The sequence below is a fragment of the Columba livia genome, chromosome 8 (assembly GCF_036013475.1).
Source record: "Columba livia isolate bColLiv1 breed racing homer chromosome 8, bColLiv1.pat.W.v2, whole genome shotgun sequence".
Taxonomy (NCBI): domain Eukaryota; kingdom Metazoa; phylum Chordata; class Aves; order Columbiformes; family Columbidae; genus Columba; species Columba livia.
This window is the reverse complement of record NC_088609.1, coordinates 12,304,206-12,331,020: the sequence shown is the minus strand read 5'-3', so window position 1 is coordinate 12,331,020 and position 26,815 is coordinate 12,304,206. Positions and strand designations below refer to the sequence as shown.

Genomic DNA, 26,815 nt, shown 5'->3' with positions numbered 1-26,815 from the left:
TGCTAGGACAGTAGAACTTTTTTTAAATTAATGTTTATTTTAACTGTTGAAAGATCATCATCCATTAGTATGATAATGCACCCTTGAAATTACAAATACAATTATAACTACTTGGCTATAAAAAATAAAACAAAATCATATACATACAAAGTCTGAGCTGCAGTCCAGGAACCAATTCCAGGAGATGACCCCAGGCTTTCTGTCTTGTCCCTGGTTTTGCTGGTACGGCGGAGTTCAATGAACGGCACTGCGCTCCCGTTTGCTATCGATGTGCTGCCAAGAGTTCAATGGATCAACTTGAATGAAGATGGATGCACATCAAATTAGTACAAGCCTAAGGAAACTGACTTTGTAGCTGAAAGCCAAGAATGGACAAATCATTAGAAGGAAAAAAAAAAAGTTATGTTTTCTGAGGCTAGGAATTAAACAAGAAACCCAAAGATCCCAAAGAAGAAAGGTTTTTTTTTGTTTTGTTTTTGGTTTTGTTTTGTTTTGTTTTGTTTGTTTGTTTGTTTTTTTACTAAGGACAGAACCTCTGTCTTTATATGTATAATACGCACCTGGAAACCACCAAGCAGTTGCAGCATTTTCTCTGCATCCTCTTACCATCTCAGACAGTGGCTAATAAATTTGCTTGCCCGGAATACAGCATAAAACCACCATTCGCTTAAAGCTGCGATTTCTTTCATGATTTTTGGTAATTAATTCTTCAGTTATATCAGACTGTTGGTACACTCTTTATTCTGCTTTCTTTTGTGATAATTTTTGTCCTAGCCTTCGTTTAAAGGAATTTTTTTAGTGTTCTCAGATTTCCTCTAGATTAGAACAGGTTTAAAAAAAATTATTCCTATTAAAAAATCATTTCCTCCAGACGCTGTAATGATGAAACATGCATTGTGATATCAATAAAAATGTTTAAAAATCCAAATAAAGCTTTTACTTTTGTAGATCGCAGTGAGATAAAGGGTAGAACAAATACAGGATTGGTTATCTTTTAGATAACATCTTATATTTTTGTATGATACCTTAAGGTGCCCTCACCAAGTCTGGTGCTGCAGTTGCCCGTGGAGGGCTCCTTCCTTTTTTAAGCCCCAAGCCCTGTTTACCAATTTACAGGGTCTGACTAATTAAATTTAATTTTCTTGCTTTTTCTTTCCAATTCAGTTTAAGATGGAGGCTGAGGTTTAGCCTTTGAATTTCTTTGGCCTTCTGAATTTTCTTTTTCCTGAGCAGTGTCTGGATAATATTTTAATTTTAATTTTAATATAAAGAGGTTTTCTTGCTGTTGTTTCTTGTTTTGCCTTTTTGGTTCGTTACATATTTCTCCCCAACCCCACAGGATAGGTTAAACAGTCGCTCTGAGCCCTTTTTGGATTAATTGGATCTAGCCCAAATCCATGGAACAAACATTTTGCTGCCCCAAGAGCCCCGAGGATCTGTAATCTGCAGCTCCTTTCACCACCCTGGCAGCCGTTTCAAGTCGGGACATGTTTGATGGGTTTTTTTGGGAGGACACGTTTTCATTCAGGAGATGCTACAGTAAAATTAGAGTGAGGTCTGCGGTGGGCTGTGTCCCAAGGAACAAAGCCAGCTTTCTCCTCCAGTTTGGGTTTCTTTTCAACACTTACCAACTTTGTCTCACAACACCCTTGAGAAGGCAAATGCGCTTTTTGTTCCTTTATTAACAGGCGAGAGAACGGAGACATTAAAATCCCAGTTTTGCAGCAGGAGGCAGCCCTGGGGGGACGCCCCGCGGAGCGAAGAGGGGGCTTGGGGAGGATGCCCTGGGTACTCACCTTACCCACCCCAACCTCTTCTCACAAATTTATTCCCCCCAAATTTGTGAGCTACAAAGCTTTGGGAGCACTGCTTCGGTGGGAAGGCAGAGGATTTATCTGCCAAGAACATCTTTGGGGAATTATTTTTTGTTCCTCCCCAGCCTGTGCATGGCCCTGCCATGGCTGCTGCCCCTCACCAGTTTTAAAGTATTTATTCCTATGGATCCCTGTGGAGGAAATAGACTCTTTTTATCCCTTATTTCAGACAGCAGCTACAAGAGAGGAAGATTTAGGTCACTTGCTCAAGTTCCCCCTGGAAGTCTTTGGTGGAGATTTGCACCCTGGTCTCCAACCTCACGCTGTTTTTCATGACCATTGCTCCCGTGCTCCCTGGCTCCGCTTCAGCCTCTCTTCTCTCAAAGCAGGGATAGGGAGCATCACCAGCCGTCACCATTTTATCCTGAATCTCATTACATGGTATTAAATTATGTTTCAAACTCTGTCTCTTTGAAGTGGTTTCAGGTTATGGCAAACTCTACTTTCATTAAAAGGAAAAATTAAGTTATGGACAAAACGCTTCAACAGGAAGACTAGAAACTGTAATGCTACGATAAACAACTCAATGTTTTTAAAAAAAATCTGCTGCTTCGAGGGTCATCCCGTGATTTACATGGAGTGACTCATGATTTTCCAGCACAGTTGCTGGGCAGACCTTAAAGATCGCCGCCTATGTGGGAATACTAATTTTAAAAAACATTCGGCTCCCCATCAGATGTTGAGAAGCACGGCGCGTTTTCATCTTTCCTGCACATTAGCCAAATTAAATCAAAATAAGTATCAACGAAAATATTGCACAGGACATAAAACCCCATCCATTTGCGCTCTATCCATATGCTGCTTTACGAGACGCTGGGTTTCACTCCTGCTCCTGCTCTCGGCTGCCAGCGTTGAGAGCGCAGCAAGGCGTGGAGTCCCCGATGTGCTTTAGGCATTCATCCCTGTAATACTGCACCCCGGGGCCTGCCTGCCTTTTTGTTCTCAACACACATCTTCGCCAGCCTTATTTTTGCCTGCAGGCAGCAGCCGTGGCGGGGCTAACGCCTGCCAGCCTGGCTCCAGCTCTGGCCACCGGCTCGGGCTGCATTGCCGCTGCGGGATCGGCCAAAAGATGGATTTCTGCCAGCAAAAAGTACAGTTGCTAAAAGGTGCTTCGTTCATTAATTATCTTTGGGACAAAGCAAACATTTACATGCCTGGGAAGTTGTTTCTTAGGGATGCTGGCATGTTCACACCAGGATCCGTCGCTGTACATCTGCATCGAAGATGCCGCCGCTCCTGATGTGTGTGCAACCTGCCTGCAAAGTGAAGCACAAAACACACGCAAAAGAAACCACAGAACAGAACTCAGGATTTAAAGGTGCAACCAATTTGTGTCGGCTCAGGAGCAAGAATAGTGATTTCTGCTTTTAAAACCAGGGCAATTTAGGGTAATGTGATTAGAGATTCAACATTTCCCCCTCTCATTATTATTTAGCTCCCTGATTTGAATGCTCAGGTTTGAGGGAACGGGGATTGCTTGGAAATTACACACACAGCCAAATTTCTTCCTTCCCCTTTGACAGGGCAGCACTGATGCTTATTGTTCGTTTCTAGCTGCATTACACTGTCCTTGATTTTTGTTTCAAGCAGTCTAATGGCATGATGTCAAATCCTGCTAATTGGTTTAGGATTAAAATGCAGGGCCACATCACTCTCTTGATTAACCAGCAGCAAAACTGCTTTTGTCTAACGATCGTTTCAGAGGAGAAAGAAAATAAAGCTTACAAAGGAAGCTTCAGGCTTTTGTCAGTAAAAATACATAGGAAACTGCACTTTTTTTTAAGGGGAAAAAGAAAAATTGCACTGCTAGGCCCGCTAAGTTTTGACTTGTAGCAGTTAAAAAGCAGCCCTGTGGGGAGAGAATGCTTCCTAAGGAGCAGAGACTGTGCTTTTATTCAGCATCCGGCCACTCACTGCGCCACACTGGCGCATCCATGGCTGGACCTTCTCAATATCTAACAAATCAGCATCAAAAAAATCAATGGAAAAGTCTCAGCCCTACTTCTGGCCTCCGCAACACCCAAACGGCTCCAGCCACAGCTGAGTTTGCAGCAGGATAAATAACCCAGGACCAAGGAATGGCTGTGGTAGCTGATGCAGTGCCAGGGAGACGCTGCGAGCTGTGGGGACCAGAGCGGGATGGTGGGGCTGTGGGGAGGGGGTTTGTACCCTCTAGCATCCCCATTGCTCACCCCATGGCCACAACAATTCTGCAGCCTGAGACAAGGCTGGGTTTGCCAGGGCCGAGCTCACCTGTTGGGTGATTAGCACAGAGTTGGGATTAGTAGTTTTTTGCCCATGGCCGTGATGATTGAGCATTACTGGGAGGGGAAGGGGGGGATGCATGGTTCAAATTAAAACGGGGATGGAAGAAATACTAAACCACTACTTTATTACCCCACTACTAAAAAAAAAACCAAACAAACAAACAAGCAACAAACCCACAAGAAACACCAACCCTGTCAGCCCCCAAAGATTCTCCCTGCTGCACTGTTTAATCTCTTTGGCTCCTGTTTTCCCTGACCAGCTGACGGATTTAATTTCCAGGGAATTAGATGCCCGATTCAGGGTATTGTTTTGGGAGCTGCGCACACACACACTCCTGAAAGTCACCAGCGGACCCAGCACGCTCCCAGCCCAGCCCTGCTCCGCCGGGAGGTGAAAGGGACTTTATTGGAAGGTTTTGATGCATTTGGCATGTCTTTGAACCTGGCTCCCCCAAAGGGAGAGAATTAACTCAGGCGGAGAAAGAAAGAGGAAATAAAAGGGCTCTTCCCATCTGCCCAGTTGCATTCAATGGGGAGCTTTTTAAAAGGTATAATAGAGGTTTGTGTGTTCCTGCTGAGATTTGTTCTGGTCAACTTCTCCAGGCCACTCAGATGGGGCGGCAGAAAGAAATTATGGTGTTTTTTTATTTTAGTTATTTTATTCTGCTGCCATAAGTTCACACCCTGCACACACATTGCTCTCGCACAAAAGCAACTCGAACCAGCCCCACTGAAAACAAAAGTGGGTTTTTCGCTGGGTTTTCACCACGGCGCAGTTAAGCCCAGTGTTCCTGAGTGTGGCATTGAGGCAGCCAAACCCCAAACACCCTCACGGGATCCAGCTCAGGTTTTCCTGGAGAGTATCTCTGGGACGCTGGGGATTTGCAGCATCTTGGGGCTCAGCCCAGTTTTACAGCATCCCATCAGAGCGGTAAATCACCAACTGCACTCCAGAAGTTGTCCAGCTCTTTACCGTACTCTGTAACTTGTTGGTGCAACTACGAAAAGCTAGATCAGATGCAAACCTGTCTTTTTTTAATGTGATCTGGTCCCAGCACAGACAAGATGACATTTAACAACACTAAACACTTGAGATGGGTCCCCATGTCAGCACCCAACAGGTACAAAAAAAGCCTGAAAAGTTCTTGGCTTTCATAAAAGGCTTTCTGCTTTGCAAACTATGACAGAAAGAGTGGAAATATGTTTTGTCTGCTTTTCCCTGACTCTGGGACTCCAAAGCAGGAAGATGAGAACATCCTGCACACATGTTAATTAGTCATTCCTTAAAACCAAATGTCACAGTGCTCATATTTAATTCCAAGAACAAACTGATGAATATGTACGTATAGTTATATTTCATTTACATACTCTGGGATTTGTTAAGAAACGCCTAATAAAACCATCTAAAATGAATTAGGTCTTCCCCTACCAACATTTATTTTGAATACACCTATATCAGAGGAACATTCCCAATACCGTAATAGATTTTCGCAGAAACAAAATACGTATACTACATTTCCTAAATGCAGATAGTGAGTTAAAGCAGCCACCCTCTAAATGGGATTTGATTCTTGATGTAGCAAACACACAAAAACGCAGTTTGAGCAGCGAGGGGGAGGCAGTGGTTGGGTTTACAGGAGTCCAAAGAGGCTGAAGCTCAGCACTCAGGAGGCTGTAAGAAATTTTCCATATAAGGGAGACACTAAAGGAACTGAATTATCTCCTCAAACCCAGCAGGAAAAGAAAATCCTTTTGAGACTTTTGCATCCTCTTATTTTCAATTTTCCAATTCTGCATCTAATACCATTAAAAAAAAAGTCTTTGCTCAGAGCCCCCATCCCTGCAGTGGGGTGGCAGCCAGGTGGCTGCACCCAAAACACACTTTCCAGCCTGAGAGGCCTTTCAGGTTTGTTTTTTTTTTTTAATTTTCAAAACAATTCAGTTTATAGGAAACAGACTGTTGTTCTAGGTTTCGTTTTTCTTTTCTTCTCCCAACTGCCCTGCACCCTGCGAGCTCTGCGGGCACAAAAGCGCGGCTGCTCGTCCTGGCGGGCACATCATCCCTTCACCAGGTCTTGCCACAGGAATTCAGCTCACACTCCCACTATGTGTGAGCCTGGAACAAATCTGGCTCACTCGGCCCGCGCTGGCTGGACTCCGCAGGGCTAAGAGGAGTGGAAAGCAGTAAAATCTCCTTTCAGTCTATAAAAATCTGCAGAGATATTTGGAATGTGCAGAGGGAGCAGATCTCCCGAGTAAACCACAGTAATGATTAAAATAGTCACTTTTCTGACCATAACCGCAATTTAAATACTGCGGCTTTTGTTTGCAGAATAGCTATGGTTTATATTCTAGTGACAGTCACACAATTCCAGGGGTTGTTTTCCGAGTTAGTGGCAAAAACATGTGGTTTGAATTTAAAGTCTTAAAGTTAGAGGATCAACGTTACTCGAGCAAAGATATTGCCAGTGTCTCTGCAAGTCATAATTTTAAATCATCAGGAACCTGAACACTCCTCATTAAATGATTAAAGGGAACAGTAATGAAAAAGCTAAAAGAAAAGATAAATACACAGCCATATAAGCAGGAACATCTATTTTCAAAGCAGAAAAAAATATTGCCATCCTGACAAAGGGCAATAAACATATCCAAATAACTCACTTCTTTTTTTTTAGCCGAGAATGCAATCTTAATAAAGTAACAAATTTTAGATGGCAGGGTAGGATTACAGCTCTCCTAGACTAGGACTAGAGTTTTCCCATAAACAGGTTATTAATGTGGGTTCCGGTCACAATTAAATCTGCATTTAAATTCCACTTTCTAAGAACAAAATGATCCCTGAGATCAGCTGCTTTGATAGTGAAGTTTTCCATTGGGGTATCAACCCCGTTTCTCTGCTGTGAGCTCTGCATTTGCATTTTCCCCAATAGCAACAGCCTCAACTCGGCCCTTCCAGACCTGAGCCCATTCCCTTCTTCTCTCCCAAAAGACAGCTGGGTTTGGTGCGGTATTATCAGTAGACAAGGGAAAGGAGCAAAGATATCTTCCTCCCAAGCCCCAGTTGCATGGTTTTTGTCACTCATTTGCCCTCTCTCGGTGTAGGAACATACCTGAGCTGAGCTGCTTTTCCCTCCTCAGACAGGTCATGGGCTGCCCAGTACTCCAGAGCCTTTGTGACCAGTTTCAATAAATCCTGAAATGGGAAGAATCGTGGTTAAAAAAGATGTTGCTTGTCAAACCTTTGGTATGTTGTTTTTACAGGAATCACATTGGGTGGGTTGCAGTTTTGGCCTTTCAATACCTGTTTCAGAGAAAATAAAAGTGAAGAAATTTTTAAAAATACACAATATAAAAAAATGGGTAAATACACTGAGTGAGACATTACGTGGTATACATGAATCCATTAGGCTTGCTTTAGGACAGAGAGCCTGACTATATCAATATATTGGCAAGAATGCAAGGGTTCTATTTGAAATGCAGAAAATAACCCAGTGAGTCATCTTCCACACGCTTTGGCTTGAAATCCTCTCCCATTTTCGCTTTGACCCAGGAGGGCACAGCACGCAGCCTGAAAATAGGCAGCGAGATGACGTGGCTGCACCGCTCCGCTCCTGGCAGGGACGTGCACCGATCCCATCCGCGGGCGGTCATGAAGGATGCTCAAAAAAAAGTCTGAAAAATGCTGCTATCATAGGAGTTTCATTATCACATCATGTGTTTTTAATTAAATTGTATTCCACCACCTAACAGAAATAAGCAGATTATAAGAATACCTCCCAAACGAAGAGACAGTAATAATAATAATAACAACAATGACGACTGATGTCACGTAAAAATGCAACACCCAAAATCACTGCGTTTCTAGTCCACGGGTGAAACAGCCATGTGTGACCTCAGACTACAAACTGAATCAAGAACAAAGTCAGAACAAGAAGCTGGAGGCACATGCATTAAATATGAAAATGAAACTTTGGAATGTAACATTTGCAAATGTAAAATAGGACGGCCAGCCTTAGGCTCGGTTACAGATGACCTGTCCATGGCATCTTGTACAAACTGAATCAGCTACTTACTCCCCAAAATGGCTTTTTTCTAGCAGATTTTCAGGGCCAGGCCATTTATTCCAAAACAGGGTTGCTGTGGCCTGCACTGAAAATGTCTTAATGCAAACACCCAAAGGGAGAGAGCTGGACCAAACAGCTGGGTCACCAACCTCTTCCAGGTGAGTTTCCAGGGCTCTGCTCTCCCAGATGCATTAACAAGCTGCTTTTAGAGGAGGCCAGAAGTGCCCACAGCAACCTATGGTCACCAAGAGACATGGCAGGTGACAAACTGCTCCACAAAAATCGAGTCCTGGGCACTTAACTCCTCTGCGGTGACCCTGTGCAATTACGCTGGATACACCCTCCAGTCCACCATGTCCCTAAATATGAAATGCAACCCCAAGGAGAGAGCTTGTGCTCCTGGTTTTGTGTTAATCAGTCTGACAGTCCTGATTCACCCTGTTCTGCTCCTCCACTGCTGAGCACCAAATCCCCGGCTCTCACCAGCACACGCAGCTGTTGTTCAAGTTAAAGAAAATTTGAACTTATGTACACACATATGCATACACACACACACACACACACGTACATATCGATACAAAAGATTGTAAGCAAAAGTGGTCTCAACATCTTTGATACTAAAAAGCAATTCCTCATCAGTATTTCACACCTAAGCATGACCTAGATAGAGGATTTCAATGAGCACAACACGTGGGACCCATATGGGTAATTTCTTCTTCATCCTACCAGTTTCTTGTCCTTACCCAAACCTGACTACCTCATATAACCCATAGGACCTTTGTGATGTACCAACATAGTATGTTCATATTTAGGGTATCAGTGATACTTTTTATCCATCTCATGATCCCCTGTGTGTTACCAGCCTTAAAGCACCCATATGTGGTGCCTTAATAACACAGCTGGCTGGCTGTGGTATGTCTGCAAGGGCAAACTTTCTCCTCCAGCCTGTGATCCCTCATCTTGCCAGCTTTCCTTTTGCTTCATGGGTTTTTCTATTAAAAGGAATAAATTGTTGATTTTTTTTAATAATTAAGTCCTAATATCTATATATTAAAATAGAGTGGGGTTTTTTTCTTTTGCACATTGGAATGAGTTATCTCGGAGATGTGTAAAATCTGCTTCTTAATTTATCTTCTCAGTCCAACAGGCAGGCAGAGTCATGCAGGGGCCACTCCGACCAGAGGGCTTGGTCTCAGCCTCAGCTTTACGTAGAACATTCCCTTTTTACTCTGCATCCATATGCACGCGAATGACATGTATAATATCGATGCCTGCTAAACAGTAGCAAGTCCTTCAACACATTCACTAAAGAGGTTGTTAAGTAATAATTCCTCCCCTTCGATGTGCTACCACACACCCTCCCTTGGACAAACTGTATTACAGAAAAGCTATAAGGAGGCAACACACTGGAATGGTTGGTTAGAGGAATATTGCTCATATAGGCAAAACATAACATTTTTAATCCCATTCTCATTTCATTTTTAAGAAAAATATATGATCTCTGTTTCTTGGCATATGAATCATGTTGAAATGGAGCCATGACTCATGACTCTGGACAGCTTTTTCACAATGGCTCACATATTATGGTATCAAATTCATGTACAACTCCTGCGTTTGTATCTCAGAAGAAAAATAAAAGGCAGTTAAATTATAATGCAAGAACTAAGCCATAAATGGATGTTGCATTCAAGTAGTCTAATGCTTAAGAAGGGTAATGACAATTTTTTTTTTGCCATTCTAGATATTTCACCTTTGCAACAAGCACGACCGTCAATTGTTTTGAGAGAGGTCAAAACTAGTCTGTCTTTTTTTGCGAAAGGAACTGCTCCTCGTGGAGTTGTACAGGAATTGACACGATAAACCTAAATGGCTCCTTTACAACTGTTAGGGTTTTCTGTAAACACATGCTGTCCTGCCAGCCAACCAGCTTCAAAGCCGGGTGCTGAGCACAGCAGATGGTCGATCTTGCCGATACACACGCTACTAATTCATATTTCAATACTCAGCTTTGCTGCCTAAATGAAGCCACTGCATCTTACAGAGTTTTAAAACTTCCAATAACTGGCAATTTTGAGGGGTTAAATGTGACACAACAGGAAGGCTGCAAAGAGAAGACAATGAGCTCAAATAGGAATGGACATTTTGGAGGTTGCTGTTGCACTGTTATATATTGTAAAAACATGAGTCCTGCCACCAAAGGGACACCATGGCACGGTTGTGCTGTATTAATAGAGGAATAAATAAAAACAGAGAAACCAGCCCTGCACCACTCACAAGCCACCATCCTGCAGGGTGGGTAAAACAGAAAAGGTAAATGGTGATGAAAAATAAGGCTACTTGCAGCAGTTGTGGTTATACCATCTTACCATCTGTGTGGCCACGTCAGACAATAAGGACTTTCATGTGGAGGCAGGTTTTCAGGAGGGATGCAGGACAATGCAGTATCTCAAACAGATGCCTCAACCCTCCCTTGTACCATCTCAGCTACTGCTGCTGTGTGCAGGAACACATTCTGGCATCACTTTGGCATTATCCATTTGGCCTGAAGTCCTCACACTGCTGTATTAAATCCTCTCCTCCTCCATGGCTGACAGCTGCTTGCACCAGAAAGACAAAAAAACCAAAAAGCTAAAGAATGGGAGGAGTAGTGACCTTCTGCATGAGTCACTGCCCTCCTTGCAAGGGGTTTGCTTCTTAAATTTCTCTTGTTATGGTTTTATCCAATGTTGCAACTCCTCCACTGAACCCTGATAAGCTGGGCAACTTCATCAATTCAACATTAAGTAGGAGGAGAACCTCCTTCTTAAATTCATTTAATCTTTCTCCCAAGGGAGAAACATAAACTAATAACCACTCTCTCTTTTTATTTCAATTTACTTACTTTCTCTGCCAGAGACTGAGCTACAGAGATATTTGTAAATCCACAGTTTATTTCTCTGGTCATAACAAAGAGTGAACAGTTCTAATAAATTGTTAGAAGGGAAAAGGGAACCAAAGTGGCCTTAACAAAGAGAGGACAGCCATTGCTGTCATACACGATTTTGGCTTTCCTCGGTTAAAGAGTCTCAAATGTGTAGTTGGGTTTATTTTTAAAAGAAAAGAAAAAAAAAAAATAAGAAAAAAGAGGTCTCGTGTATTATTGAAGGCCAGAAAACTAAAAGCAGGAATTGCTGCAGAAGGCACTCACACCGTGGCTAAAGAGAACATAAATCAGCAGAGAGACTTGTAACAGAGTCTTACAACTTAATCACTAATCAAAAAACACTAGTATGCAGTTAAGGAGTGTCCTTTGATAAGCATGCTGCAGTATATGAACTAGCTCTATGCAGATACACACACAGCATTGCAATGATACAGTATATTGTTATACCCTAGGCATAAATGCATGGTGTGTGTTATATTCATGCAAGGTAATGCACAGGACTCTGTGTTGCCATTTCAAATGAAAAATCTACTTAAGGTAAATCAGATAACTCTGTTCCATTTAGATTTCAAACTTCTCCCTAGCACACCTGCTACCAAGCAGGGGGAGAAAGGCATGGGGAGCATTTCTAAAGCGGAAAGTGGAAGCTAACGAGAAACATTCACTATTTGTGCCTTATCCCCGGCCCGGCTGCTGCGGTACTGGGCTCTGAGCCATGCTTGGTCCACGGGATAAGGAAACATTTCAATGGGCAGTGGCACCATTTCTGATGGATCGGGGCATCTTGCCTTTCAGACCTTCTTTTGGTGACCTAACCCACATCCAAAGTGTTTTAAACAAGACTTATTCACATCTTACACATCCAGCTGCAAACTAAATCCTGCCACTTGCAGCTCGAAAAGCATTTCCCCACATTCAGCTGCTTCTCACCGTGTCTACAACTGAGAGCAGCCGTTGGCAAACGCAGCTTTACTCACATTTGGGGTTACTATGGCCACAGTACTCAACAGCATGGGTGCCAGGAACCACATTGTTGAAGAAGACCTAGAGCAGAGCAGGTGAACAATAATAAGATGGATTAACCAGACAAAAGACGAACGGCAAAGCAATGCAAGCTCACCGCACAATTCCTCACAGCTTGTCTTCTTTCTCCTGCAGCCAGGCTGTTTGGATCACAAATACGTTTTCTGAAATTCTCTTACTTTCTGGAAAATCCGCCCAGGAAGTCTTGGCTCCCTGCAAGCCCCGGGGGAACTCAGGGTGCTGCTCGGGTGGACAACTGGCTGCGCTCCCGCCTGGAGGCAGAAACCACAGCAGCAAAAAACCCCAAAACCCACCAAACAGATTTCATGAGAAGAGCAGGGGAGTAGGGGGAAATGTGTTAGTTAACTTTGTGTGGTTGTTCGAGCCACTTCCTGACACCCGAGCGAGTCATCTGAATTTAACACATTTCTCTTTTGCATTTTGCAGCTCACCTTTAGGAGAGCACAAGGCGGAGGAGGTGGGAATATATGGACTTCAGCCCTTCCCATCAGCTTCCCCCTGTTACTTTCAAAGATTTTCTATTTAGAAAGGAATGCTTTTTTTTTTCCTGCTGTTCATGCATTACACATACTTCCCAGCCAAAATATTTTGCTTGTATATTTTTTTTAATTTAGCCTACACTACTCAAAATTGCTCTAAGAATAATTAAAGAAAATCACTTTCCCTGTCTCTTTGATTTACCTGAGTTTTTATTTCTGAAGGGTTTCTTCAGAAATAAGCATTAAAGAAAAGAGATCAACAATTAAAGAAAATAATAGCCCCATATTCTACTCCTTGTCTGAATCTAATGAAAATGTTAAAACTCCATGGATATTTATCCTTATGAAAAACATATGAACAAAACAAAACCCCAAGTATTCTGGTGAGATTCTGTAAACAGGACAAAACATTAACTGCGGAAATATATAATTTAAGACCTTTACTTCCTCCTAGCTCTTTCCAGGCACCAAACGAGCTTTGCATGCAGATTTCGTTTCAGCTGGGTGGAATCATTCTCGTAACTGTTCTCCAAAGCCCAAGCTCTGAGGTCAGCCCTGCTCCTTCTGTAATGGGATAAATATTAACAAGTGTGACTAACCCATTCCTTGCACCCTTCTTAAATTTTCCAGAGTGTGTCAGCAAGCATGAAAGCCAGAGATCAAAAAACATGAGGATTTTATTGTTAGAACCGGACGGGATGAAGAATGTAATACAGGCAAAATCCCAGCACCTCGGAGAAGCCGGTCTACAACACCACCAATGAAAAAAAGATAATTACTGGACTACAAGAAAATTACTTTGCCCTCCTGCCCCAAAATAAGTAAATTTTCTCTTGCCCCCTACAATAACGTTTTACAAGTGCTGGACCAACGTCCTAAGAGTAAACTTGGAGTGTCACTGTGGGTCCTGGAGCACCCAGGAGAGGATGGAGGTGGGGAGGAAGGTGTCTAATACATTTTGATGACTTCTCAGCAGAGGCCTTGGGGTTCAAAAACTTGTGCTCGCTCCTATCTTTCCCTTCAGAGCTGCTGCTTACGCAGTTTCATGGTGTCACAGATAATCTTCCCATACAATGCATCCTCCTGAGAACCAAGCTGCCCTCCACATTGGGAGTTTGTAAGAAAAACACAGGTCTGGTTGTATCACCCAGATATTTCTAGGGGGAAATGCCTCTTTATAACAAATCTGGTATTAAACAAAGCACCTAGAGATACTTATAACTATTTCAGTTCTATGCTGGTGCAGGAGCAGTGATGCAGACCCTAACTCAGAGAGATGTTAGGACAAACAAGCCAAGCAGCTTCACCCATACTACATCAAGATATAAGAAAACTGTAGATTGCAATTCTGGTTAGCAAAGCATCAGGAAAGGAGTGAAAGAAAATAAGGAGTGTTGCAAATATAATAAGCATCTATCACACCGCCTTCCAAAACTGGACCAGTTCTGTGGACATCGGGAGAGCAAGAGGCCTCCATAAACCCTGCTCCTACCAAACGTTTGTCAAAACCAGATTATGCTTCTGTCCAAGGTCAGGTCTTTTACTGATGGAGCCAAAGGAAATTCAAAGCCAACTGGAAAACAAAACAAAACAAAGCACAACACCACCAAACAAAGCACACAAACCCCTCCAAACAAACACACACACATCCACAAAACAAACAAACAAACAACAAACAAACAAAACAGAAATTCTGTTCACAGAAGAATTTAAGCCTGAAAGAGGTTTTATTCACATGATCACCCAAAGCCTGGGTTCATATGATTCAAAGCTGTTCACTCTTACTGCACAAGCCTCTTACTTTCTAGAACGTGTTTAATTCTCCTCCACATTCTCTCAAACGAAAGGTATGCCTCAGATTTCAGCACCTCTGTTGCATCTACTCCACTGGCCCCACAAGAAATCACCTTACTCAGTTGGGGTTTTTTTCCCCACACCTGGCTTTCTTCTCCTGCAGCATGTCAAAATGAAGAGCATAATATACCAAAGAACATGCATTTTTCCCCTCCATCTTTCGAAGCACTTTAGCTCTAAGACCAGAAAATGGGTGTGCATATTTTGTGTCAACTGGGTTTACAAGTGGTAAGGTTGAAAACTAAAGTGCATGAATTGTGACTTTGACCTGCACAGCTCCTGTTCCACAGCCTCGTTTCACCCTGGTGCAGCGATAGCCAGAGCTTCTGAGAGCAGGAAGGGAACTTGGAATGAATAGAAAGGAGGAGGAGGAGGAGGCGGCAGCATTTATTGACTTCTTTGTATCTTATAGAATATGACATCTGCCAGACTATGTGCAAACCTTCTGCAGACACTGTGCAGCAGAGGTGGATCTGCTCAGAGACAACAATAAGAAAACTTCATGCAGAAACCCCAGATCTAAAGCCTTTATGCTTTTCCAGCCTGGGAAACATCTGAATTTGGGTTTTTTTCACTCAATAGCTCCTGATCTCCTAGCAATTCCCATCTGTTAATGCCAGATATCCAGCTGAAAGAGTCAAAGAGGAGACACCTGCAAACCAGTGTTAAATTCTCTGCAGAACTCGCCATCCCCATTGCACAGCAGTAAGACTTTCAGCAGCAACACAAAAGGAGCCGTGCAAGAGAGGCCATAAGGAAAAGTCCCAGGAAACTTCCTGTAACTTTTAAAGTTTGCCCAGTTAAACTGTGGTTCCATTAAACTCTCCTTTGCCTGGCACATGACTGGCTGAGTTATTACAGAGAACAGCTCTGAGCAGTTAAAAGCAAGAGCAACGTTACAAATCTAAGATCTGGTAGGCAAAAATCTCTTGCAAAAGACACAGCCCTACGGAGTTGTAGCCTAACCAAACAGAGAGAACCAAATTAAATGCAAAAGCATATTGTATATTATCTTAATTTATATATGAGATTTTAGCTCCAGATTTCTGGATTAAATACAATACCATGTGGCTCCATTAAGCCGCACTGGCCTTTCAGAATATTATTGAAAGAAATAATATATAACAGTTTGAAAGGTTTTTGGATGCTTGGTGGCATCATTATGCAATTTATTAATATGTGGGCTGAGTGACTAATGCCTCTGAGGATGTATTTTTAGCTTTAAAAAAGTGTGCTGGGGGGCCAAGAAGGAAAACCAGTTACAAATGGGTTTGTGCTAGGAGCGTGCGATGGCATGCATCATTCTGTGTGTCCTCCATCAGCCCAGCACTCAGAATAGAGCATTTATTTCACTTACAGCATTTCAAAAGGGGCCCAGAGACCCCAGCAATTGCAATTTGGTAGAGTTTGGGTATCTAGCTCCTTTTCTGGCATCTTTCCTCCACTTTTAAGGCTTAAAGGGACAACTTAGATCATCTAGTTTAATGCTCAATATAAATCCCCAAGAAAATAATTTCACACATTCACTCGCTAATTGAGCCTACTACTATATGTTTCACCAAAATCATCTGGGCTGGCCTCCAGTTCTGATTTCAAGATGCAAAAGGATGACAAATCCCCTGCCCCCTTCAACAGTTTGTCCCAGCAGCCAGCCCCCTCTCCCTTCCCAATCTCTCTATTTTGCCTGTCTTAAATTTCCAGCCATTGCATCTCGTTATGTTTTCCCCCATTAGACTATAAAGCTCTTTTGTATGTGGTATTTTCTCCTCCAAAGGCATTTACTGCAAAGAGTCAGGTCGCTGCATGATCCGCTTTTTTGCTAAGTTTACCAAATTGAGCTCCTTAAGCCTCCCTCCGCAAAATTTCCTTTTCCAACCCTCAACTCATCCTTGTAAAACCGAACCATAGGCCGAGAGTTTACAGCCTTTATCATGAATTCAAGTCCCTGAATCTCAGGTTAATAAAGTCTCTATTTTTTTTAATAAGGCTTCTGTGAAACTACTAGAAATAGTCCCGCAGGATGTGTTATTTGGAGGTAACTGTTTCCACATGGGCTGGAGGTACAGCTCTGTGAGCAGATCCTGGGGAGAGCAGTGGAAGGGCTCTTCCGTCTTCTCCTTATCCTTTTCTGCAGCCCTTTTTAACACTCTCCCAAACCGCATTTCAAAAACCAGTATTTTTCCTGAAGCATCAATCCCGGCGGACTTTTCCTAGACCTCTGGGAAGAAGCAGGGTGATTTCACCTCCCCGTGCACACGTGCAAAGCAGCTCTTGAGGAAGCAGCCCCGTGCTCACTGGGGCTGGGAGTCCCTGCAGAGGCATTGACAGGGTCCTGGCATGTCCCACTCAGCAAACCACTCCTTCTTCAGGCCCAAAGAGACATCGATAAAATCTTTCAAAGTTCACCAGAGCCCCTCCTTCCTCCCAAATTAATAGGATTAAAAACAAACCCTGGGTTTTTTCTTCCCTATCCTTTTCCAGCAGCAGTGTCCACACTTTGGAGCTGTTTCTTGCCATTATTAATTGGTTTAATTGCTGTTTGTTAAATGACAGTGGAGGTTCACAGGAGGCTTGGCTCTAGGTCTTTGAAGAAAAAAAAAACAGTATTGCCAAAAATTCTGCAAAATGACAAGACACAGTGAGTTCCAGGCACTCTCCTCAGGCACTGGAGCCATGGTTCACTGCTCCACAGCTTCTGGATGGGATAATAACATGACTTTTCATCGGTCGTGTCTGATTTGTATGGGAGACTACCCGCCAAATGAGGAGTTTAAAAAGAGATGCCAGCTCAGTTTCCATTCAGCCTTTACATCCCACAGGGACAAACATGCTGTCCCAAACTGAAACCAAAAATTTCAGAGGCAGCCATGACTGACAAAATATTCGAGTGAGGTCACTGTGATCTGAACCACTTTTAAACTTTTTTCTTTGCTTGATTTTTTTGATTTTTGTTAGTCAGCTTTCCTCCCAACATACATCACTCACTTCATTTCAGGCCACTGTCCATCACGCAGAAAAAAAAAGTCATCTTTGAAGGGAAAGAGTATTAGTGAATGTTTCCTAATGGCCATCACATGCATCACGTGTTGTGAAACCTCCCTGTGACTTGAGAGCTCCTCTAACCTATCTTCACCATTTGGCTTCAAAAAACCTTTTTATTTCCCTCTCTGATGAAAGACCACCAGTTTAAAAGCAAGTGTCAATAAGTGATACAACTAGAGTAAACCACCTAATGAACTGACCCTCCTTTCTAGCTGTGAATTGTCCACAAAGAACGTATAGAACATATGGATTAGAGAAACTTGCCACTGGTTAGTGACTCAGCATCCTGAAACTGGCTTTACACCCACAAGGTAACGTAGGCTTGTGTAAGCAGCCTGCAAAGTCTATTTAACAATAGGAAATTTTGCAGACAGGTGTAAAATGTAAAATTTCCATATGGCAAGCACAATTCCTCTAGTATTCTTAAAAATATCTATGCTAGGCAAAGCCTAAGAGCTTGGTTGTTTTGGTGGAAGCAGGCAGGAAAGGGTAAAAAACGCAAATACGTTTGCATGGAAAGCAAATAAAAATAATCTTTGAGGGGAAAGAGTATTAGTGAATGTTTCCTAATAGTCACCATTCACTCTGTTCATTCTTTGCACTCAGCTTGCCAAAGGCAAAAGGTTTTAATTTTGTTCATGGTCAATGTAATGTTTAGAGTTTCATCTACTTGAATGATTCTTTGGGGACTGGTTGCAATAGCTACATTTTGGGTTTAAATTGCATTTTTTTAAAACTGCAACTGAATCTTACCAAGGAGTGAAACTGGAAAGGATAAAATTAGATTCCTGAACCTCCATCCCTTTTTAGAACCAGACATGAAAATACTGCATCCAATTTTGTTAAATATTTTTTCCACATCTGGTCTTCAGTCAAAACCATAAGAGAAGTGCTGGAAATCTCACAAGAAGCCTCGTACTCTTGTGATTTCAAGTCCAATTTTTGCAGCCACAGGAGATCTGTATAGTTGAGATAAGAATCTGAAGCAGAAGCCAAACCCAAACTGTGAACCTCCTGAGGCTCACCCTACCCACAACAGCTTATGTCTTTACCCATCATTTGCAGCAGATGTTCTCTCCAATTCTCCAGTGAGATAAATTCCATTAAAAGTTTCAGGAGAAAGATTATAAGATACATACAATACAAAATAAAAGTGTCCAAAGCAGCTCATCATGGCCCATTAAGCTATTGTTAAAGACCTTTCTACAGCAGCATCTATTGATTAGAGCAGTTTGCTTCTCCTTACTACTATTTTTTCCATGTTGGGCTTTGGGGGCTTTTTGATCTAAAGGCCACTGACGTCAATGAGAGTATTTTCATTGTCTTCAGCGGGCCTCGGATCAAGCCCTTGACAAACTGGTTCTCCCACAGGTCAGTCCGCAGAGTGTGGGTTTCTGCCAGCAGATTGTCCCTAGAACATTTCACTGTAGATTTACAGTCTTTATAAAATTTTTAAATGAAGTTCTATAGTTAGATTCATATGGTATATCATAAATTACAGCAGACTCTGCAAGCTTGGGTTTGAGGGCTGGTTGTTGGGGTTTTTTTTAATTTGGCTCTCAGGGAATGTATAGTTTTTTTCCACAGCAACTTTTCTCCAAATGCAAATTTTACCTGCTTTCTGCTGTTTTGCAACAGAATGTGTGCATTTTTCACGGCCAAAGCTCTCTAAGGAAGGCTGCACCTGTGGCAGTGGTGTGGTGTGAGCAAGCAGGGACTCTCCATCTGCTGTCTTGATGCTAGTTGCAGGCCATGGCTCTGGGCTCTCCTTAGTATTAGTCAGACTAGTGAAAAAGAAAAGCAAGCCAAAAGTTTCAGATTACTTTTCTCCCTTAAGGTGTAGTTAAAGTTGAAAGTTGATTTTTGCCTATCCGAGGAGCAACTTACATCCAGCTCTGCCATCAAACCCTTGAGGAACAAATCCCTGGGGCAAGGGAGGATCTTCGTACAGAGCCCTCAGACACCAACACCAGTCTGAACTGGGACCTCTGACCTCAACACCTCCTTCAGCGGACAGGCAATGTGACAACAGGACACAAGGGACAGCCCTCAGACACTCAAATCCTAATTCAGATTCCCCATCACCAGAGCTTAAATTTAAGAATTCAAGCAGTGTTACTGTGCCCATCTGCAAAGTGAGAGCAATAATCCTACAATACCTTCTCAGAAATGCTGTGAGGCCACGAACTCTGTCTACACAGAGTAGTACTGTTCAGTAGTAAATGAAATCTGTTTTCACTTCCAAGGCTATGGCATAAATTACTATAGGCAGAAATCCAGCCTAGCAGGCAATGAACTGGATGTGGCCCACTCAGTTTCTTCCATCTTTAGCTTTGATTTTCATTGTTCTGTTTCATTAACAAAATTTCCATGTCTTTTTTTCCTCTCCCCTCACCCCCCACCCCCCTTGTAATTTTTCTAAGCTGTTAATTTGCCAGCAGAGAAAATGGCCTCATAATTGTATATCAGCTCCTCCAAAGCACCCGCAAGAATCTGAACAGTTTTTTAGCAGACTCAGCGTTTCCCTCTTTACTTCTCAGCCCTCCTATAAATAGAAAAAGAGGCTGAATAAAGTCTGTTGTGTTTTCACTGGGGGACCATAATCTGGCCACTTGTTTTCTGCTCAAAATGCATTGCATTCTGCAGGCCCTCTCCTTAAAATCAGGACAAGTCCTCCCAAGTCAACAGGGCTGTGGCAATTGGCACCACTGGTTCTGAAGGACAAAAACATCACCACAAACCAGGCATCAACTGAGAATCTCTTGATTCATCCTATTATCTCTTTTATTCCTTTTTAATTTTAAGGAAGGATATTGATTCTGCTTAGGTCACCTCTACAGAAAGAAAAGTGGGGAAGATGCTCAGGAAAACCATAAGGGACAGCAAAACGGTTCAGGTGACTTTTCCAACCCTGCCCTTTGCTTTCCCACGTTTCCAGTCCCTAAATCCTACCGGGGACCAGCTCTACTCTTGTCCCCTTCCCTGATCACCCATGTCAGAAGCTGCTTTTACACTGCATATCAACAGATGTTTTGCCACCACTAGCTGACCCCTTTGATTCATGATTCATTTGAAAGAAATTAACAGCAATAAATTTGATTCAAATCCTGTGGTGCCTTTTCTTCCCTAGCAGCAGAGTTTGTGATTGTGTACGAGTGCTCCCACTGGAAAGAGAACTGGAAAGATAAAAATAGATGAGATGAAAGAGAGATTACAGGATAAAGTGATGGCCACTTACCAGCCGAACAGGATTCACTGCTGAAGGCTGACAAAGTCTCTTCTGACTTTGCAGTTTAGCAGCAAAGAATCTGCTCTGCAATTTTTGTTCAGCCAAGCTTTCTTGGAAGTAACACCTGATCATCTAGAATTTCCTTGGGGCCCTGGAAGAGAGGACGTGTGATGCCATCCTCTGCTGGAATGGCACCGTGTGTTCGACCGGGGCACTGGGGTCTGACGCAGGTTTTAGGGAGTAAGGTGAGAAGGGTGGCGTGTAAACCAGTACCTAATGCATCTCCTGCCTGACATGCCTCCTTCCAGATGTCACTGAATCCTCAGCAAGGATGTTTCTGCAGGGAATTAGGAAAGGGCACATAGCAGGACATTATTTGCCCGTACCTGAACTCAGCATTTCCACTGTGGTTTGGCTTTGCTCATCATGAAGACCCCATTTAATCTCTGGTTTTGAGATACAAACACTCAGGTATCAGAAAGGTTTAAAAATCAGCCCAAGTCTAAGAAGCAGAAATAAAGCTCATTAGTTCTTCATCCACAGGGAGCCCCTTTGCTTCCATCTCATACGAAATGCCATACGACAACCGCCGTCAAAGGCATCTCAAAAGAGGAGATCAATTTTATAGCGGTTTTACTCTTTGAAAGCACAAACAGGCTCTCTATTAGGCACTATAATTTATCTGACTCTGACCACTGACTACAGGTCTATGAAATATATCTAAATGGTTTGCATGGAGCCAGAAAATTCAACCCAAGTATATATGGCACATACATAACAAAGCTCTCCAAATCTGAAAATGCAGAGTATCAGCATGTGCTCTGGTTTTCCAGACTGATTCAGGAGGTAGGTAGTCTTAGCTGAAGGCTGTGGTTTCTAAATTGGACATGGTTACCTAAAACTATTGGAAATCTGAATTGCCTGTCAGATGTCTGGAATAAATGGACTCAAGAGGCATAAGAAAAAACACGTGGCCCAGTATTTTTCTCTTTCTTAATGTCTTTTGGAAACTGTTTAGATCTCATCTGGGGCTTGTACGGTTTCTTTGTTTAGTAATTCTGAATTGAAATTCTTTATAAACGTTTGTTAATTAAAAGGTAAAAACTTGATGGCTGCAGATGGAGCCCTTCATCCTGAAAGATGCCTGTACACTTTCCAAAAGCATATTCCTGCTTTCCCAAAAAGTAAATGATCCTTTGAAAGCTACACAGAGTAGTTATTTACCTCAAATTGACCCAATTTAAATTCCAAAACGGACCATTATGGCCTGACCCTGTTTCTAACTCTGCCAATAGCTGTTGTAGCTGGGCTGTTGCACAGATACCCCCAAGGCGGACTTGAGGCTGCACATTTTAGCAAGACCACCCAATACAATGATGAAGATGATGAGCAATAATTTCTTGTGAATTGCAGCCACCTCTGGAGTGAACTATATCACCTGGCTCCATGAGCACAGCTGTATCATCCCATCGTGCAATAAAACCAAAAGGGACGCAAGAAGCCACCTTTCTGCAGGCATAGTGGCCTAATCTGAACAGAAAAGGCAGGATTTGGGATTAAGTGTTTCCCACCAAGATGTGGCCTTGGTTCTTAAAAGAGCAGAGGAAAATATTCGGCTTTGCCACATCTTGGAGATGGTACACAGCTTCCTGTGTTCACGTTGGGGTCTCTAAACCCCATTTCCCACAACCCAGCAGCATTGCCACAACCCTTGTTGTTTACTCGATAAAGTCAACAGAGCCAACCAGCAGCTCCTTGCCCCACACTATTTCCCTGGTGGATCTTCCCACTTCTGATGTTTACTAGGAAGCTCCCAGGATGATGCAGATTTTTTGAAGTTTTTCAACTATTTTTTTTTTTTTTTTTTCTGATGCCTTTTGAGCAGTTCTGATGCTTGCTCAAGTGCAACTTCTTCATTTTAAGGGCTAGAGTACAACATGTGGTAGGTTACGAGTATGGTCAGAAAAATACACACTCCTTCAATGTTTTTTGCCTGAATCTTGTTCTACAGTGTCCCAGTGCTGGACCAAGAGACCTGATCTCTTTTTCATCTGAGAAGGATGCACGCTGGGGCCTAGGCTGCTGGAAATGGCATAAAGGCCTAAAAAAATGACTTTTTCCTCTAGGACACCCCTTCCTCTTCAGGATTTGGCATACAATGGAAAAGGCAGAGAGCATGTGTAGGCTGTCCAGGCAAAACCTGCAGCTCCACTCAGCAAAAACATACAGTAGTTGGTGCAGATGAAGTTACATTTTCTGAAAGCCCTAAACTATACCAGCTAAAGCAGAGTTAATGGTGGCATATCTGTGTCATTGGAAAAAATACTGCCTGTACATTTGCTATTTCTGAGGCTAATAAGGAATCTCCATCCAGTGTCTGCTTTTGCATAGATCTGTGTGCGCATATATATATATACATGTCTATGCAGACTTTGCAGGGTTAAACTGCTGGGGGTAAGAAAGGACATCAACTCTTGGAAGGATTTTGACACCTCCCCTCTTTCCCACGCCCAGCACTGAGCTTGCCAAAATGTTATGGTCTCTTTCAGATCCGCATAATTAAAGTGGTGATGAAGAATTTCTCACCAATATAAAACTGAATTATTTGTTGCCTAAAATAGAGTCTTGCCCTCTCCAGGTTGTCGGCTGGTGTCAATCGGCCTGTTCTGGGACATCAGATTTTGCTCCTTGGGGATACCACCAAGAGCATCAGGACAGCATGGTGCAACCTGTACAGGTCCAAGACTGGGAAGAGACCACCACAGTGACTAGAAGAGTAGCAGTCCTTCTAATACTCTTTTCTTGAGGAGTTTTCCTGTTTGGGCAGCAATCAGCTTCCCCAGGAATGGCTCAGGGAGCTGCACAGCACAGGGAGGGCGTGGGGGTGACTGCGGGGAAGCCCACACCATTTCTCTCTCAGTTTATCAGGCAGCCTTGGTTCATACTTGCCAAATTTTGCAAGGAGCTGGTAGATTTATGAGCCCTGGGAGCACAGCCGGCTCCAGCTGATGACCCGCGCAGCAGAGGAGCTGGGGGGAGCTGAGAAGGGGAGCGACATTGGATTCGTGGCCGGGAGCAGCCGCCCCTTCACTGCACTGCACGGATGAAACCAAGTATAAAAATGGAACAAAAAAAGGAACAAAAGAGGGAGTGGATTTGGGTGCCCTCTCCTCAGCCTATAAATTTTAAGGGGTGAGAAACGCTGGTCCCTGTGCACTACCAGACTTGCAGCAGCAACCCCCACGCAGGCTGGGGGTTTGAGGAGGGTTGTGCATGCAAAGAGGGGAGGAGTGGAAGGGATAAAGCCAAATACAAGAAAAACCAACCAACCAACCAAAAAAGAAAAACAGGAGGAGAGAAATCCTGGAGGACTTACAAAAAAAGAGTAACTTGTCCACAGGGTGTCACTCTTGACCCACATTTGGGCCAGCACTCAGCCTTGTCTGTGGCAGCAGGAAATTAGACATATTTAGCTCCCCAACACACCTCTGAAAAGGCAGAAGCCTCCAAAAAAAGGCAGGCGGTCACCTTTGGGTGTGCTGCCCTGTTCACCCACCTGCCCAGCTGTGCTTGGCACTGCTTACCCACCCAGCCCCTCCACGCCCGTGTTGCACTTTGCTTTGCTCTGCTTGGAGGACGGGGTTTGCACGGGGGGGTTCTCCTCTGGCCAAGCTTACAGCGCGGCATGAAAAAAGGGATAAAGAGTAGAAGAAAACACTCTTTCTAGAGTCAGACTCTTTCTCACCATTCTGCCCCACACTTCTGCCATCTCCCCACAATGTTTCAGAAGTATTTTAGTTGAAGTTCTCCAATTGTTCCATAGTGTAAGTCTGCTCCTTCCCTCTGGGAAACCTCCTGTTTCCCAGGCACTGGCTTACTGAACGTGCTACATTACAGCTTTATGGCGAGTCCTGAGCTGGGTTAAATTAAGTGCTGATAATCCCTTGCTTTCAGTAGCTGTTACTCAGCAGAGATTGTAGGGGTTCTTCAGATGAGGACTGAATTACCACCTTGTTTTTTGGGTCAGGCTGTAGGCTTCTGCAGTCAGGAGGGCAAAGTGGGGGTCAAGCCAGCTCTGGGTGTAGCCTGCAAAGCAGGGAGAGCCCTGACCTTTTGCGTGACGTGGCATTGAGCCCAGGCAAGGCAGCACTGCCTGTGCGAGCCAGAGGGCTAACATTAGGTTTCCCAGGACAGGTCGGGGGGATGCGGTCAGTCACCGGGCTCCAAGGGGCTGGGGGTGATGTGGATACTGGGGTCAGCAGCGCAGCAGCCCAGGTACAGGCTGCAACTTTTATAAAGCATCAGCAAAGCATGAATTACAGCATGTCCTCCTGGCAAGGTTCCTGGAGCAGAGGACACACCGGCAGGAGTACTATCTCCTCTTCCAGGGCTGCTTGGGACAGGATTTGTGTGTAGTGTGTACGGCACACAATTCATCACACTATCATTTACATAGCATGAGCTCAGCACTGCAGCACTCTCTGACATTTTGATATATTCTGCCAGGGGCTTGGCATCTTACTGGGAGTATGACACAGGATACATCCCAAAAGCGATGCTGTCCCCTTGCACAACTCAACCCTCTGCTTGGAGGAGGTGCTCCCGAAAGGCCTACATCCATTAATCTTACCTGTCTGTACCTCCCTTGTTTCTGCAGTGACTTCACTCGTCTGCGCCAGGACAATGTTTTTAGGTGTGCTCAGTATAATTTTAAACACTTCTTGGTCTTCTTTCAGGCCATCCTCCTTAATGGGGCTATCCCAAGCTTTTATGGAAACACCCGCAATATGTAAACACAAACGTATAAAACTCTGTAATGTGAAAAATCAGCTTCATGAAGCTGTACAAGAATGCAGCCACGTGACTGCAAAACTTCATTTACAAGTATCTAAATATAGATCATACCAAGCAGCAAACCCAGACTTCAATTTAAAAGCGAGGGCACAGGGGAGAGTGCAAAGTCAGCACTTCTTAAATAAGAAGTTCTTCTTGTACTAATTCATTTACAGTGGCATCTTCCTTTTGACACAGCAAATTTGCATCACTGAATCCTGATCACAGAGACATAAAGATTTTTATGGGACTTGGAAATAGCCTCAGTGCAGGCGCTGCTGTGGAAGAGCTGCACCACTGCCGACCTCCGCATCCAGACAAGGGCACGCTGCAGCTTGCACCAAGTGAACTGCGCAGGCTTTACTCATCCATGTGCTTTTATTACATCCCATTACAATCCCCTGGTTCCAGTTTGCTCAAGTTGCTTCCCAGCACCGGCGGTCGTGACTGCTGCCCACAGCCCTGGGGAGCACGACGGGCTGCTGAGCACCACACAAGGGGTACAGAGGGTGTGCATGCTGAGCGGTGAATAGAATCATAAAATCATACATCATTTTGGTTGGAAAAGACCCTCAAGATCATCTAGTCCAACCATAACTCTGACACTAAACCATGTTCCTGAGAACCTCACCTCCATATCTTTTAAAGCCCTCCATGGATTGTGACTCCACCACTGCCCTGGGCAGCCTGTTCCAATGCACAACAGCTCCTTCCAAGAAGAATTTTTTCTTAATATTCCATTTAAACCTCCCCTGGAGCAACCTGAGGCTGTTTCCTCTCATACTGTCATTTGCTACTTGGGAGAAGAGACCAACACCCTCCATGCTACAACCTCTTTTGAGGTAGCTGTAGAGAACGTAAGATCTCCCTTCAGTTTCCTTGTCTCCAGGCTAAAATACTGGATACATCCTCCATTCCACCTGCCTGCACCTGCAGCTCAGCTGTTTAGGATGCTGGGGATATCCCATGCACCATTGTATGTTTGTCTATTGCCATTATCTCGGCTGCCATTAGGTTTTACAGTAAATTTTTTAAAAAACATTCTTCTAGCCTCACAGTTTCCATAGAAATACATTTAAATACATTTTAAATTTAGGAAAAGTCAGCCATCCTTTGAAAACCACTAAAAACATTGCAGAGAGACAGTGACAAGTGTCCTGCCTCATGTACCCTGATCAAACAGTAGATCAGTTCCGCGGGATC

At 43.5% G+C, this 26,815-nt stretch overlaps 1 long non-coding RNA gene across 9 annotated transcripts in view; it reads right to left on the bottom strand.

Annotated features, from left to right (window-relative positions):
* LOC110363298 (uncharacterized) overlaps positions 1-26,815 on the bottom strand; it is a 63,549-nt gene that overhangs the window by 19,272 nt on the left and 17,462 nt on the right. For 6 of the 9 annotated variants that reach the window (XR_010474279.1, XR_010474273.1, XR_010474274.1 and 3 more), the window contains exons 8-9: positions 7,255-7,337; positions 148-3,133 (exon numbers count right to left, since the gene is read on the bottom strand). This is a non-coding gene — a long non-coding RNA (uncharacterized LOC110363298). The other 3 variants (XR_010474278.1, XR_010474276.1, XR_010474277.1) reach the window with 3 other exon arrangements.